Genomic DNA, 15187 nt, shown 5'->3' with positions numbered 1-15187 from the left:
TAAGCGCACCCCACCAACACACCCGAAGCGAAACGAACTATAATGTCCGGAGCATCAAAAGGTATCATCATTTTTCATCGGAGCCAATTAAGATCGAGAGAGAGAAAAAAAATGTGTTGCAGGGAGAGGAGGAGGAAGAGGAAGAATATTTGCTTTTACCTCCTGCTGGTTCTTGGGTGGTTTTTTTTTTTTGCTGGTCTTCGCGTAATCACCCTGCTCTAGTTGATCAATGCCTGTCAGCAGCACGACGATCTCTTACGGGTTCGCAGTGGAAGGTGACGCGCTGTCGTCCAAGGCAGCTCTGACTACAGTTCGCAAGGTGTTTATCGTGCATTCGCGATGGAGGATAACATTGATGGAATATCGCCACTAGCATCTCTCTCTTCCTTACAATCTCTCCTCTCTCTCTCTCTCTCTCTCTCTCTCTGAGAGAAACTCTCTCGCACCTACTTATCTATCAGTCGAAACAACTCATCCACAGGGCGAGTTTACGTCAGTCCGAGCACAATGCCCTGCGTCACCGGAGCCGGTCGATAGGGGGCTGAGGCGCGGAAGACACGTATCAAGCTAAATCGCCAAACAGGTAAGTCGCATCCTTGAGGGGCCGGACAACAACGGATGATCAGATTGCGACGGGATTGGGGTTGCCATGACAACGCAAAGCGCGCCCCGCATGGATTGACATTTTCCGATGAGTCGTTATTCACTGCGGACGAAGCAGCGCGTCCTACTTTTACCTGGAAAGGTGACAAGTAGCATAAATTCAAAGACAAGACGCGGGTGAAAAATTGATCTGACATTTTCTCTACCCCGCTTATACTATAGGATATAAACATTCTGTGTTTTACCAGGGCGACTTTCTAATCTTCAAAAATGTGCGTGGATTTCCAAAGGAGCACAAAGTACCTGACCACATTTAACTTTTACGTATACATTATACGTTATAAACGTCGACTATCGAATTCGCTGTTTTCTCCTGATAGTCGGAGAACATAAAGTTTTAACTTTTCTTTAGTCCTAATATATGTATGTATATATATATATATATATATATATATATATATATATATATGTATATATATATATATATATATATATATATATATATATATATATATATATATCTTTACCCGCATGTATATCATATCTTTGATCCTATCCCTCATTAAATAAATCCAGGTACCGTGTAAAGTACCGTGTACCGTGTGAACATCTTGCGATTGAGGTGATGATTGACGTGTCATCAATCTATGAAACTGATCAATAATTACTCACTCGGCCGTTTCTCCAGAAAACATAGTACAGTAGTTGACACCATATATGCTTGAATGTATTTTGTCATGATATCATGCTGGTACAATGAGTTAGTTTTCTCTCGAAAAAATAGTCGAAAAGAAAATAATCGCGACATTTCAAATTGGTGGGTCATCGTTCGCCTTTAATTGGAAAAAAAAAATCACCATCTGACCTGTGGAAGAAAACACAAACACACAGACAGACAGACACACACACACACAGGCACACACACACACACACAAACAGAGGAGAGGGAGATAAAGAAGAGAAGAAAAAAAAAGAGCCAGAAACTTATTTCTCGCACCGCTGTTGGCAATTTTTTTTTCACATACTAATTGCTTGTAGCATTCGTCCAGCGTTGAGCAGCAACGGCAGAAATACCGATGTTTTGAATTACCAGAAAACGCCACTGATAACCCATCTAGGTCTATTCCTAGCACAATGCCATGATTAGAAAAAAAATGAAAAAGAAAGTTATTTTTGAAGAACCGTTGCTAATGAGACTTCGGCTGATCAACTTCAGACATCAGCTGGTCCGATAAAAACCAGGTCTGTCGATACTCGCTGTTCCCAAAATTGACAATGAACGACTTATTTGTCTGCGACATATCTCTCTGCCTGCAGTGTCCTTTCATTTAGCCTAATGATTGTTTTTTTTCTTTTCCACTTGTTTACGTCAATTTTACTTGTATATATAAATATATATATATATATATATATATATATATATATATATACACACTAGATGATATATATAGAAAATGACTGTTTTTCATAATTTCCTTATCTTTTCTGCAACACATGTGATATTCTAATTTCTTGACCAAATATAGGCTACAAAATTCCTTAATGTTATTTTTCAGGCAAAAATTTAAGTCATATTCCTTTGTTTTTTTAACATGTATTGGCTTTCTAAAAATACTAACAACTATTTCCATGCAAAGGAAAACACCGTTACGAAATGACCAATGTTTTCAAACAGTTTACAGGACAAAGTTTGTTTACACTCTGGTCAGTATGTTGTTGCATTTCAAGAAAATAATGGAATAAAGCCAACAAACAATAATAGCATTGGTATATATAATTTTCAAAATGTTTTGAATATGAATAATGCAATGATTCTTCCACACCTCACTTTTTTTAAAGGACAAGTTAACCTAAATATATATTTGAAATTAGTGAATGCAGCAAAAATTTCTAGCATATAGTTCAAGGGCACTTGACTTGCCTCTTTCAGAAAGCAGGGGGAATAATATACCCTTAACATAATTATATCACTAACAAGTCGAGAGAATGCGTACTTTTCCAAAAAAAAAAATGAAGTATTGTGGAATTCTCTTTACATTTTCTTTAAATCGATACTACTAATAATGTGACATAAAAAAACAACAACTAGTATTCTTCACATCCAGCGATGGCGGCACTGAAACTTTAAAATTAATATCTTTTGCATGGATTGTCCGATTTTACTCAAAACTTTCATTGATTTGTTCTACTAATATTGCTGCATTCACTCAATGCACACATGCATTCGGGTGAACATGTCCTTCTGACAGAGTACAGACGTCAATGACCAGAGGTTTTCTTGCAGGACCTGCAGCTTTTGAAAATGTTTCTGCTGCTCTGATTGGAAAGATATTGCACAGAAAAAAGGGGGTTTGTTTCTCTGCCACAGACGACGAGATTGAAAAATACAAATCGTCACGCAGAATTTCCTGAAGGATGAGATGGGAGGGGAAGGAAATTGAAGAAGGAATTGATCGATAAAGATTAATGGACGACCAAGAACGATATATAGCCTTGCTTTGTAGACAGCGGAAAGTGGCGTTCGCCATTGACAATGTCTAATGCGATCAGAATGCGATTGTTATCAATGTGAATAGACATCGACAGAGAAAAATGAGAGAGGGGAAGAGCTAGAGAGATGGGGGGGGGGGGGGGAGACTGAGAGATATACAGTGGGAAAGAGAGTGAGAGATCGAGGGAGGGAGAGGGAGATATGGAGGACATAAGACATAATTGGAGGTATATAGCCAAGGAAGAATCGAATTTTCGCGAGATACTAGTACATGGACATGTCGGGAAGGAGAATCTCATAGGCTTTTACTTTGTGCATACCAAGCATGTCAAGGACGCATTGAATGACAGGAAAAGCATCGGATGCCCCCAGCGAGATTAGATTTCATCACATGCGATTCATATAACCATCCCTTTTTCTTGGTTTGTTTGTTGCTTTTTTCTTGTTGTTTCCTCTCTTTTTTTGAATTTGCAGAAGGATGTAATTTCATTTCGTTTCATTCCATTTACTTCAGGATTTCCAAGAAATAAGCAATATCCCTGAAGCATCTGATGAAAATTGTTTTTTTTGTGTTCGACAATGTGTTTGATATTAACGACTCAAATGTGCCACAATTGTGATCGTTTCAATGGGCAAAATACGCAAAACCTGGTCTGTTATCTTGTTACCAGCCAGTGTTAGGTTTTAAAGCTTTTTTTCATATATCGATTTAAACTTGGCCTGAAGTAATCGATGGACTGTCCTTTTTAGATGTTATGAAGAACAGAAATAATGCTCTGAAGAACTATGTTTATAACAGTATGTCAGAGTCTATCAAGAGCATTTGATACAGTCACGACGGATTCTGCAAGAACTGATATTTTCTCCCGTATCAGGGCAATTACCCCCCCCCCCCCCCCGCTATAAATACTGGTTAGTGAAAAGGTTAGAATGGAGATTAGGGTTAGGGTTAGGTTTAGGGTAAACGTTTGGGTTAGGGTTAGGTTTAGGGTTAGCGTTTGGATTAGGGTTAGGATTAGGTTCAGGATCAGGCTTAGTGTTGGGGTCAGTGGAAGGGTCTGGGGCAATTGCCCTGGGGTAATTGCCCAGGGGGCAATTGCCCTAGACCCGTTTTCTCCTCAAATGTCAGATGATCCATGGTGATTGCAGTCGAGGAAGCAGAAAGATATAGTGACTTCTTGAAACATAAAATAATAGTTAAAGACATGCAGCTCATCGCCGTCCTTTTCCTGTCGTTGATCAGATTATTTTTCTACATCATTCAGCATGCGCAAGTCTTTTGATATGTATCGAGAAGGAGTAGGCCCTTAATGTTTCTCATACAAAGAGTAACACTTTTCCAAATGAGACTAAATCATGACGGTCCTCAATGATAACAACAACAACAACAACAAACTGTAATTATACCCTAGCCCGAAATTTTACCAATTTGAAGGCTAATGTGACTATGTATAGTTACGACTGTCACAAATTAAGAGTCTTGCTTAGTTGTTAATTTTGTTAATTTTGTTTTGTTTTGTTTCATTGCATTTTCAACATATATGATATTAATAATGCTGATAATAATGATAATCATAATAGCAATAAAAATGATAATAATGAGGATAATAATAACAATAATGATAATAATGATGATAAACTGGCACTTATATAACGCATAATCAATTAAAAACTGCTCTATGTGTTTTACATACGGTTCTACAATATCGTTACATTACAATAAAAATAAGTATGTCTTTAGGTTTCTTTTGAAAGATTCTTTGAATGCAAATATACTAATGATACAACAATGCAATGGAAAACAAACAATATATGAACAGTAATACAATTTTGTATATGTCAAGACAAGTACAGACGCACGTTTACGTCAATGATATCTCACGCCCTTTTTTCCGTTTTCTGTTTTTTTTTAATACTGTTGACTCTATAATATGATACAGGAAGTGCTTGTAGCAATTACCAATACTTTTTTCACATTTCAATCATGACTTTCTTAGAAACATCTTATTAACAAAGTATTGGGTTAGGTACGAGGTGAGTCACGTCGCGCAGCTCGAGGAAAAAGGGTAAGCAGTTATCTGTATTTTGAAATGAAATGTCGAACCTACTGTTTGTTGATTAGACAGTTTATTGTTCTTCGGGTGATTCTTGTTATTCAAAGGCTCGTTCATCCGAAGTTTGATAAGGTCCGTAATTCCGATGGTTCTTTATTTAAAAAGACACAAATACCGTATGCAAAGGTGTTCATGAATCAAAATATGAATGGGCTTTGCATTTCAAAATTTGTGGTGTTATTCCAAGGGTTCGTTATTCCGAAGGTTTGTTAGTCCGACCATGAAATGGGGTTCGTTATTTCGAAGGTTCCTTAATCCGAAAATATTTTAAAATAAATTCAATAAGGTTCGTTAATCCGAAAATGAAGGGAAGGTGCGCAGTAACGAACCCTGGGAATTACGAACCTTATTTCGGCTTCAAATTAGCAAACATTCGGAATATCGAACATTATGTCATTTTCGGGATTCCGAACCTCCGGATTAACGAATCTTCGGAATAACGAACTTTCTGATTGACGAACCTTCGGACTTTTGGAAAAAGAACTGTAACCGTTTCTTCGAATGTATATAAAACATGATGACTCGCCATTGCGTCATCATGCGGTAGATTGTCACAAGCCTACTGAACAAAGTTGCTGAATCGATAATGAAATCAAAGTTGAGAAGCGGCATTGTCAAAGAATTCAATGCTATTGCATCTAAAACTCATACGAATTCTTGCTACATCTGCATGCCAAGAAAAAAAAAATGTTTTAAGATGATCGCATCACTCGGCGGAAGACAAGACATAATCGATTTTCAATTTCAATGAATCAGAATTATTATGCTAAAAAAGTATTGGTAAAATATTGCATGTTAAACTGTACTGATGAGGGTTTCGAATCTACAGCGAATAAGTTACCATCTTTCGCGGGAGACCGCAGAACCCCAAGCAAAATGAGGCTAATCTACGCTAAAACAACACTATTCGCTGAAAAGTAAAGTTTTAATATACAGAATGCTTATTAGAAGAGTGGTATGGTTTTTTGTTTGTTTTCATTTTCTATCAAACATAAAAGATGGATGGACACCTATATTCAGTTGCATTCGCTGTCGCTGGTCTTCCATGGAATCTAGTCGTTTTTGTATATGGGGCGACCCACTTCAGCTACTTCTACATCAATAATTTTCCAAAGCACACAATGGCTGATATGCACGAGTCATTTCGAAGCGCTGTTCATTATACATGATTTCACACATGCAGCAAATTTATGCAGACAATTTGCAACGAAGTGCCGCGTGGCTGCCGCTTTTAATGCTGCTTTTAGCTGTGGCTTTATCAATCCTTACGGCAGATAGTTTGGCTCAGGGAATGAACTCTGACCCCTGGCGTCATTTCCTCATCACCACCTAATCAATCACTCACCATTTCCCGCGGGAGGGGGGTCCTCTTCTTTCCTGTTTTCTTTTTTTCTTCCGTGGAGTGTGCATTAATTACTCGCAGGTCTCGATTAGGAGAACTTCATCGCATCCGGGTAACCTGCAAGATGGGTTGACTAGCCATTTTATCGCTCTTTTCGCCGCGCTCGTTTCCATTTCTTCGTCAAGCGCCATTTTCATTACGAGCTCTGCAAGCGGTGCGCGAGCAATTTAGGCGTTAATACGCCCCGATTCATCCAATTGTCTACACTCATTAAGAGAGAATGGGAATGGGGTGGCAAGAGTCAGAGGTAAGGGGGGAGCGAAGGTTGAGTTTAAGAGGGAATTATTAACACCCGTCTGTCTACTCGTTCTGACACCATTGAAACACTTGATCGCAAGAGTTCTTTTTTTTGGGGGGGGGGGGGGACCGTCTCCACCATCCTCGGGATGCTATCAATATTATGATGTCATTCACGAAAGAGAACCAACTAGTTACTCAAAGAGAAAACCGGACCCGTATGCCCAGACGGGTAAGTCACGCGTTGTGAATAGACAGAGAAATCATATCATGATTAGCAATATGCAGAGACACGCAAAGCTAGATGCATGAACGGATTAGCGAAAGGGGGAAGAGAAATATACAGGGATAGATGCAAAGACTGATGCATGGAAAAGTTCCTGTTCAGTGTATATCTTATTTACTTGCTTTCTACTGAGGCAAAACGATTTTTTCTTTTCTGGTAAAAAAAAGAAATGGCATTCCCCGTTGTAAATGAAGTGAAAGCATCATTAATTTTAACGTGTACTGTGTATCTTGTCTATCCGTTTATGCCATTTGCGTGTTTTCCTAGCTCTTAAACTACGCCGAGTTCTATTTATATGATAGATGATGCAAAACCACTGATAACTGTCATTAAACTTTCATACAAAATGTTCATGAAAAAAAAGAAGCAAACAAAACGAAACGAAACGAAACACAGCATAGCGAATGTACACTTTCTTCGCGTTAGTCATGCAACGGCATGTACACCCCAAGAATACTGATGCATGGTTCCACAATGATACGGAGTTAAAAGATCAAAGTTAAACAAAACGGACATATTTATGATCCTTTACAGAACAGTGACAGGACACATTAACATTTGGGAGAAATCTTCCTGTCGTACGCATGTCATGAAGTCACATATACCATAATGCACACAAACACATACACACAAATACACACACACACACACAAATACACACACACACACACACACACACACACACACACACACACACACACACACACACGCATACATACACAAACCCACAAGCATAAGCGCACACACACATATCTAAACATTGCTTAACATACAAGTAAAACTATTGTAACTTTGATTAATCGCCGATCATTGGATAGTAAGGGAGGAGACATTAGTGATATTTTACAAGGCTACTTTTTCTCCCTCTTTGGACTTCGCACATTAACATTTACAAGCAGAGACGGAAGCCCAAACACTCTTGCATTATACACAACCCGGATACACAAACAAAATAAAACGCATCCATCGGACTGTACGCTCTAGGGCCTACATACGACAACGCATAAAAGCGCATCACACTGTTTTTTAGCTGCAGCCACAGGCGAAGACGCCGTAAGCGATGGAAGAGATAAAGTCACGTGATCCACTTCATCCCACCTCCCATTTAGTTTGTCTTCTGTTCATTTCGGGGCGCCACGCGGAAAGATAGCGCCAAAACCACCGCACCATCTTTTCACCACAACATCCTGGAAACCGTCTGGTTTTATCAGGACAGATCATGTTTCGTAATTAGCGGCCAATGGCTCAATCCCTAAACCAGGCCTTAGCCGCCCCACAGGAGAAAATTGCGCCGCTTGTGCGAGTCGCTGACACCTGATACGACTTAGCACATGGCTTTGCCATCGGGGGAACTCGTGAGCATTCAGTAAGTTGTTCCCGATGGTGATGGCCAGACAATTTTGATGACAACAGGAACAAGTGATTATCGTTCACTCCGTGACATAATTATCATGCCCCTCAAATTATATTCTTTGTGAGGAACGAGGTTGAAGGGTTATAATTCAAATTAATTTGTGCTCACCATCGTAGAGAGGGGATATTCCGTGACTTATCGCGGCTAGGAAGGCAAATTTAAGAATGGCCGTGAACATGACACCAGGAAAGAATATTAGATTAAGATAATTTCTCCTTCATTGACTTCGCTTTTGAGCTTCATAAAAAACTTATTAACATGGACTGAATGCACCTATATTTTTCTTATGCATCGATATTATAGTTCCTGCCGGGAGACGTGTACACAAGCGGCTTTACCCCAACTATAATACAGCGCTCAACACTAACTTTCCCCCTCTTTTTTCTTCAAGGTCACCTTTTTTGAATAAAGAATATATATATATATATATATATATATATATATATATATATATATATATACATATATATACATTTATATTTATATTTATATTTCTTTCATTCATAATGGTCACATTCGTTTAATCATGAGATATATTGAGAACTTGGAGAGAAAACTTAAAGAATATATATATATACATACATATATGTTATATACTTTTATAATAATATTGCTTAAATTACGTTGCTTTGATACATCAACAGTGCGCGATGAAGTAATTGCATTTTATAGGAGTGTGATGATATTGATATATTAAGAAGTATTCATGTAGTTATGTTAACGCCATCAGTGATGAGCTATGACGGTATTAAAGATAAAGATAAAGAAGAAGAGACATGAAAACAGCGTTTGCCGCAACGGCAGAAGTACAAGTAGTGGCACAGTAGTAGTTCGCATTGTCAGATATGCGAACTCTGTTACAACAATCGGGTAACGTGTATAGAGCATGCTGACTTGTATGATTGTCGCCTATACCTTCAACCGCACTTATAGCCAAAGTTATGATAATTGAACATTCCGTATGATATTAGATTGCCCTCCCCCCTAACACAAGAATACTCTAATAACAATAACGATGATTATAGTAGTGATAATGCAAAGGCATTGTTTGCCACTTTTACCGGTAGATAAGACTATAGTTTCTCAGAACAATCTTGACCCCAGGCCATCGAGGAAGGGCGATGCTTGTGAATGAACAGATTTCTGAAGTATCTCCGTATTCCCAAAGGGGAGATTGACGGAAACAGGACGAACACATAACCCGAGGGAGGGTTAAGCATTGTTGAAGAGCATTTTCTCTCTCCCCCCCCCCTTTTTCTCACAAAGTGAACGTGAGTTAAACTGTAATGCTTCAAGAAGACGAAGCGACAGAGTGAGAGAAAGAGAGAGAGAGATAATATGTTACAGTCAGAAATATATATAAGCATATGTATATACAATATATACAATATATACAATATATAGGCCTACATAAGAGAGAGAAAGGGAGAGATAGAAATATATAAAGACATATATACGTGTTTCCATACATAACAATAAATCTCTTTATATATATATATATATATATATATATATACATTATATATATGAATATCTCTCTCTTATTTTTATGTAGAGAGAGAGGGAGAGAGAGAGAAATATATAAGGAAATATATGCACAAATATATATTCATATTTGTTAAATCTCTCTCTCTCTCTAATGTACGTATATATATATAGTGTTATATATAGAGAGAGAGAGAAAGAGAGAGAGAGACAGACAGACAGATAGACAAACAGAGACAGAGATAGATAGATAGAGAGAGGTGGAGGGGGAGGGAGAAGGAGAGGGGGAAAGCGACGGGGGAGAGAGGGGAGATTGGGGAGAGAGATTGAGAACCAGAAGAATGAGAAAAACACATACCAGGAGCGCCCTAAGATCAGGTGCGTGTTCTCTATTTCAGAGTTTAATTGGATAGATGTCGAATAATTTGGCTTACGTGAAGGTCACAGGGGGAAAAAAAGGTAAGAAGGAACTAACTGAATGAGTGTGAGCGTCCTCTCATACTTCTCCAGATCAGAAGAGAACACACACGCTGATAAATGTAGATTTTCATCGCAACTCCGTTTAACGACTACTTCGTGACATTTAAATGTCAATAGAGTCTCAGCGCCCTCATTCCCATGTGTAAGGAGATAAAGCTTGGTTTCAGGCAAAAGCATCATCATCAGTTTCTTAGGGCAAAACTTGTTTGATTATGTTAGATATTTGAACAACAGCTACACAGACAGAAAGACAGAGAGAAGGGGGTTAAGGCGATGCTGCGAAGAAAACTCGCCCACGCTCTCCAAAGAAAAGTATCAAAGATTTTGCGCTGAGGGATCAAACCGAACCAACCCTGTTTGTGAGGGTAAAGATGTCGACAACCCCGTTTGCGCCATAGGCCTGGGCCGAGGCGCACATCAGGCTAGCATTCACTTGCGAGGATCAACCCCGCAACGTGGATCTTCTGATCATGGAAGCGATAACCAAGAATTTTTGAGCCTTTACTACCGTAAAAACAAAACTCAAACCTGGCTGATCTAATATTTGTTCTGAAAATAATAGCAATGTCACTAAAAACAGCAGGTGACGGTGAATGCTTTGAAGAAAAAGATCCCTCCTGAAATTGTCGAAAGGCAAATTCCAGCATTGACCATGGTTGATGCTTTACATTTTCCCTCTAACTTGGTTGCGCTTGTCATTATCCATAACTATACCATACCTACTTCTAAGAGCTGGCATGTTTTCCAAACAACACTCAGATTTGTGAGCACGCAATCGAACATAAGTACTGCAAGCAAAAGAGCCCGTTATGACGTGATTACCGGAAAGGGATTTCTGTGGTTCAGTCTCGGCTGAGCCGTGGAGCGGCCGAGATTACCCCCAGAAGTGGTCCCAGCTGGGCCACAGCTCGGCATCGCGTTGCTGTTTACGCCAACTTGTCCTGAGCCGCCTTAAGGGCTTTTTACACTTGTAAAATTTTGCTTAGCCCCGGACCAACGGTGGGGCTAAGGGGGGGGGGGGGGGGGGGCCTTAGCCCCACCGTTGGTACGGGACTATCCTTAGCCCACTTTCTGTTTACACTCGTTTTTGCCAAAGTGGGCTAGCCCCACTGATAGTACGGTACTATCTGGCCCTGCAAAATAGCAGGGGTTAGCACCGCAATTGCGGTGCCAAGCAAGTGAGTGTAAACAGAACGAAAAAATAATCCTGGGCTAAGCGACGGAGACGAAGTCCGACCCTCACTGACCAATCAGAAACGAGGTGATCAAGTGCTGCCGGTGCGTGCGTGTACGTGTACAGTACACAGCGTAATTATGAATATTCATGTGGTTTGGAAAGTCCGGGGCTAAGAAATACGAGTGTAAAAGGGTCAATTTTCTCCTTAGCCCCGGACAAGAGATAGTACGGGACTAATTGGTGAGTGTAAAAAGCTGAAAAAATTGGTACGGGACTAACGATAGTCCTGGGTCAGAGAAAGTCCGGGGTTAAGAAACACAAGTGTAAAAAGCCCTTTATAGACCCAGCTTTGATATACTCCAAAGATGCATCAAATTCTGATGGGCAACGTAATAATCATAAAGGACCCCGCTGACCCAAATGACTGCGGCATCATAGTCGGAGGATGCTTTAAGTACCTCTGAGTTTCTCCCGATCCTGCACTAAATAATCAAACAGCTCTATAAACACACACGTGCACACACACCTACACACACACACACACACACACACACACACACACACACATGCATATATGTGTATAGAGACAGACAGACAGACAGACAGACAGACAGACAGACAGACAGACAGACAGACAGACAGACAGACAGAGAAGGAAACAGCATGAGAGGACTTTATGGGAAGCCCTGTCAAACATTTCTTCGAAGACCCATCAAGAGCATATAGAATTGTAGATATTGATACTCTTTATGCTCCATGCATGAACTGATATGAGGTGTGAGAGGGTGTGGTTGACCCACCTGCCCCGCACCCCTCTTCTCATTTTCTCTGGTTCTTATCCTTTCCATTTCCATTTCTCCTGCTGATGAAAATATTCTACCTACTAGTATGATTTCTGTTTTTTTTTATTTCAACCTGTTTGGTCTCTTACTTTCTGTTAGCAGGGCAATGTAAACATACGCTATTAAAAAAAAAATCTAACCATAATTTCTTTTTCAAAAAGTTATTTTCCCACACTTGCACTATGACTGATTACAATTAAATGATTAGAATTTCTATCTATTCACATTCTTGTTGCTAACTTACTTATAATCAGCAAAACTGAGTTAATCATTAGGCCTACTTGCTTAATTATTTCAGTCGGTTTGCAATTCACATTGATTTTCCCACGCCGATAAAAATAATGCGTCAAATGAAAAAATAAACTTGCTGTCGTTGCATTTGTTAAAACTATGTCAGGAGCTAATATCTTCCCTCCAGCATTTCACGAAGTTGAGCTGGCACATTATAGAGATCACAGTGTTGTTAATATAATTATTTATTTTCATTTTATTATTGATATTGTTAGTTGGTTATTTTCATTATTCATGTTATTATTTGTATTGTTCTTACATATACGAGCGTATTACTATTGTTATCATTATTCTCATTATCATCGTCAGAATTATCAACATGATGATGATGATGCAGATAATTATCATCATATTATTATCACAATCATCATCATCATCATCATCGTCATCATCATCATCATTATCATCATTATATCTTTATCAGAATCATCGACAACATAACTGTTGTCAGTCCTCACCTCTTCTGTACTCTTACTAGTTTTACCACTTTTATCTCGTTGAAGTATTACTTTGTACTATCATTAATGATCGATATATGCATTCATCCTCCTGTTTGATTATTTTCCGCACATGCAAAAAAAAAAAAACCGTGTATCTTCATGTTTTTCTGTTATCTTCTTTTCTCTAAAAGAATATATTCACATCAGACATCAGTCCATTTCGCCATCAAGTCATGAATTTAATAAATTATGACCCAACATCTAGACATATAGACTACAAATAAAAAATTGTTGTCAAGATAGTGGAGGCTATTAACTATATGCCCGTTGGTTGTGAATGCAATCTGATTCCAGAGTCAAAGAAATGTGACATTATCATTCTTTATTTCGCTGTTATTTCCCTTGGGTAATGGAACATGACGAGTATACGTATCACTTCTTATGTTTGTGCGCCATGCACATTTTCTTTAATAGTTCTCTTGCGTCAGATTGAGGATCATATATCTACTCCCAAGAAAATAATGTAATGTTCTCTGAACATGAAGAGTATATTTCACTCTTTAAAGTTAAAACATATCACTACTTATGTTTGTTAGCCACCATGCGCATTTTCTTGAATCGTTCTCTGGCGTCATGATTGAGGGTTATATTATCTACCCCAAGAAAATAAGGTAATGTTCTTTAAACATCATTATCTCTCTCTCTCTCTCTCTCTCTCTCTCTCTCTCTGTCCTCTCCTACGCCCACTCAAGCATGAGGAAACATAAACACGAGTTTTATCTCAGACACGCTTTACACGTTTCTTCCCCCTCCTACCTCCCCATCCATCTCCCATAAATTGACACAATGATGAAGCATGTGGGGGAAAAAAGGAGCAGAAGACTTCTTACTGCCTCGATTTTTTTTCTTTTTTTTTTCTCGCAATAATGCTTTCTATCATGATGCACCCGTTGAGTTTCTCTTCTGGAGAAGTGTGTTGAGGCCCGCCCGAGGTCTCCAGAATGATTTGAAAGTAAGAAACTATAATGTTAAATATCGTTGTAAGTTTAAGCACGAACCATTTTTGTCTTCTTTGTCTTTTGGCTTTATGCAACGCTTAAAGTATCGCGAACATTGAATTTAATATTCAGACCATGTCTTACCTGATAGTTTTCACATTTCATTAGTTTGATGTCCTCACTTTTAAAAAGGGCGACTACAGTTCTTAGCCTACCTCTGATAACATAATAATTAAAGATGTTATGTCTGATTACAGTTTATATCAACGCATCTGTGTGGGCGTGTCGGGGTCTACAGTGTGGTGTCCCCATCACGCCCATGGGCGGCGAGGATACAGTACAACTGGGGTTAAGACACTTCTGCAAAGATCTTTATCTGTATATGCTGCTCTCAATAAGACAGGTGAACCCGACTGCTATGAATAGACAGCTTGACTTACCTTTAAGCCGGATGTAGAGTGATTAATTTGAAGCAGCCAGCCGAAAGTATGCGATGTATATGTTTCCCCCGCTGGAGCGGAATAATGATGAACAAACGGTAGAGTGTGAAATCCTACCATGTTAAAAACATATGGAGCGTTGGCAAATGCAACTGCGCGCATTTGGGGAGTGGAGTCACGAGTCTTATGGTCATTATGCTTCCTCTCTATTTGTGTTTTCGGTTCTCTTTTTTTTCCTACATTATTTTGTAAAACTCAAATAACCAACGCAACGAAGAAAATTAAATGATACCTCAGTGACACAGAAAATGATATGAAATTTACGCCAGCAAAATGATATTGTTTACGTAGAATGTTATATAATTGTTTATTCATTTATTTGTCCATGTGTTCATTCTTATTTCGTGATTTATTGACTTGTTTGTTTAGTTTTATTTATATCTATTTAATGAAATGATATTGTTTACCTAGAATGTTAGTAATTGTT

General features: G+C 38.8%; 1 protein-coding gene across 1 annotated transcript in view; it reads left to right on the top strand.

Annotated features, from left to right (window-relative positions):
* The first annotated feature begins 451 nt into the window (after positions 1 to 451).
* LOC139726615 (synaptotagmin-5-like) overlaps positions 452 to 15187 on the top strand; it is a 36804-nt gene continuing 22068 nt past the window's right edge. The window contains exon 1 of the mRNA XM_071637603.1: positions 452 to 583. The gene's annotated coding sequence lies outside the window, so the exon portion shown is untranslated. The remainder of the gene's footprint in view (positions 584 to 15187) is intronic.

The sequence above is a fragment of the Diadema antillarum genome, unplaced genomic scaffold (genome assembly GCF_040938485.1).
Source record: "Diadema antillarum isolate AM-2024a unplaced genomic scaffold, OU_Dant_1.0 seq00000094_RagTag, whole genome shotgun sequence".
Classification (NCBI taxonomy): Eukaryota; Metazoa; Echinodermata; class Echinoidea; order Diadematoida; family Diadematidae; genus Diadema; species Diadema antillarum.
This window is presented reverse-complemented; position numbering and strand designations above follow the sequence as displayed.